Here is a 2,649-nt window from a genome sequence, read left to right on the forward strand (position 1 = left end):
CCAAAAAAAAAAAAAAAAAAAAAAAAAAGAAAGAAAGAAAAGAAAAACAACATAAGGAATGTTATAGAAAGCACTAACAATCCTTTGGACTAAAACTTCTTTTTGTTTTTTGGCAGCTGGTCAGGAGGGATCTGAACCCTTGGACCTTGGTGTTATCAACACTGCGCTCTAACCAAGTGAGCTAACTGGCTAGTCCTGTGCTAAGACTTTAATGGCTCAAGTGTCCTTCTCTGGATGTGGCCAATGACATAAAAAAAAGAGGCACTGCCCTTTTGGGAACACACCACCACTAGAGTGTAAGAAAAAAGGAAGACACAGTTAAACATTTTAAGTCACGAAGGAAGTGCTGAAAATGTAAACTAGAAAAGAAAGTGATATGTGGTCAGTGATTGACATTCTTGTATGTGCCACAACATAAAGTGCTACTAGGGGCTACCACAATTTCACAAGGAACAAAGGTCAGGGCTACTGCCTTTAAGCCATTTAAAAACTACCGAGGAGGTAGAAATCCAACTACAAGGCCACTCTGAGCACTTATGAGTAACAGCAACACAACTGTATGCTAAAAAGTTTATAGAGTTCCACTTTTGGCAAGACACTGTGAGGAGATCCCCAGACCCACTCTCCAGTGAAACTAGTAAAAGTTATTTTTGATCAAAAAAACAACTGATCCCATGCTGGCCAGCTGCCTAAATAAATAAATAAATAAATAAATAACCAAAGAACCAAAAACCAAAAAACCCCAAACAGCCATTTAAAGTTTCTGGAAATGGTCCTAAGAGCATACAACGAAAAAAGAAGCATTTATTCAAGAAAATCTACTAAAACTCAGTAAGTAAAGTGAGAGTCTGTGGTATTTGGACCTTGACCCACTCCCTTCATCTCCTCTTCCAACAGAGATCTCACATAAGATTGCTGCAGCCAAGAACACAGAGCTCCCTTTCCCCCAGCTCCTAGTTGGAAGCTTTTCTTCCTGGGAGGAGCAGGACGTCAGCATTTCTCATCCTGCCCCCAGCTACCTGTTGCAGAGGCTAAGTTCCTGGTCTTTGTGGTGAGATGTGAGGCTTGCTTCTTCCACCCGACTCCTAATCATGGGATGGAGGATATGCCTTAGAGGATATGGCGCCACCAAGAATACTAAGGCCTTGATTGCCCCAACCCCAACTCATGAGGTGGGGCTTCTACACCAGGACAGGCAAACCTAGGAGACCTGAGGCTGCCACTCAAAGGGAAGCACACCACTGTCTCCATCCCCTGCACCAGAGCAGTGACTCAGAAATTTTTTCCCTCCAGGGAGAGAGGCAGACCATAGAATAGAGGGCTCCAACTCTCCCCCCAATAAAACTGACCACATTTACAACTGAGTGTGGAGAAGTTCAAGCCTTAGCTGGCTAACATGCCAGACAGAACTAGGGAAAGAGATAGCAGGCAGGAGCCTCTTGGGGGTCAGACAAAATCTCAAACACTAATCTCATTCCAGGGTGATGGTGGGCATATCCAAGGTTGTGCCCCTGAGGAGCAACATCAGAGACTTCACAGGGCCAGGGGTTGAGTAAACAGACTTCAATAAAATAATCCAGTAAATAAGCAGATAACAATGAAGAACTGTGAGCGAGAGGAGGACCCAGAGTTACTACAACATATTATCTAAAATGTTCTGTTCAAAAAAATTATAAGACTTGCAAAGAAACAGGAAAGTATGACCCATACACTCACAAAAAAAAGCAAGCAACAGAAACTGCCTGTGAGAGCAACCAGATGTTGATTTAACAGGCAAAGAATTAAAAAAAGCAAGAAACAAATAACAACAAAATAACAGGCAAAGATTTCAAATTAGCCATATAAATATAAAGAACTGAAGAAAACAATGATTAAAGAATGAAGGTATGATGACAATGTCTGGTCAAATAGAGAATATCAATAAAAAATAGAAAGTATAAAAAAGAACCAAATGGAAATTCTGGTTTTGAAAAGTATAGTAACTGAAATTATCACTAAAAGGCCTCAACAGTAGATTGATTTAAACTGGCAGAATAAAAAATTAGTGAACTTGAAATAGATTATTAGAGACTATATGCAAGCCAAAGAATAGACAAACACCAATAAGATTAACAAATGACTTCTCATTAGAAACAATCCAAGTCAAAAGGCAGTGGGATAACATATTCAAAGTGCTCTGTTTACATGTATGAATGTACTTCAAAAAGTTTATGAAAAGATTCATATTATCTTTTAATTATATTTTTCCATGAACTTTTTGAAGTATCCTCATATCTGTGAATATATTAAAAAATCACTGTATACTTTAAATGAGTGAATTGTATGGTATATGAATTATAGCTTAATAAAGCTCTTATTTTAAAAAAAACTAATAAGGGCCGGCCCCGTGGCGCACTCGGGAGAGTGCAGCGCTGGGAGTGCAGCGACGCTCCCACAGCGGGTTAGGATCCTATATAGGACTGGCCGGTGCACTCACTGGCTGAGCGTGGTGCGGGCGACTCCAAACCAAGGGTTGTGATCCCCTTACCGGTCACGGAAAAGACAAAAAAAAAAAAAAAAAACAACTCTGTCAATTGTTTATAGAGCTCTGACTTGACCACCACAAGTGTGGGCAACTCACTACCTGATTTTCCAGTTCTAGACCATTCC

The 2,649-nt window shown here is 40.2% G+C and overlaps 1 protein-coding gene across 1 annotated transcript in view; it reads right to left on the reverse strand.

Annotated features, from left to right (window-relative positions):
• Positions 1-2,649, reverse strand: part of JADE3 (jade family PHD finger 3) — a 131,906-nt gene that overhangs the window by 67,795 nt on the left and 61,462 nt on the right. The gene's annotated exons all lie outside the window — the stretch shown is intronic.

Source organism: Galeopterus variegatus, unplaced genomic scaffold (genome assembly GCF_000696425.1).
Source record: "Galeopterus variegatus unplaced genomic scaffold, G_variegatus-3.0.2 Scaffold5337, whole genome shotgun sequence".
NCBI classification, from domain to species: Eukaryota; Metazoa; Chordata; class Mammalia; order Dermoptera; family Cynocephalidae; genus Galeopterus; species Galeopterus variegatus.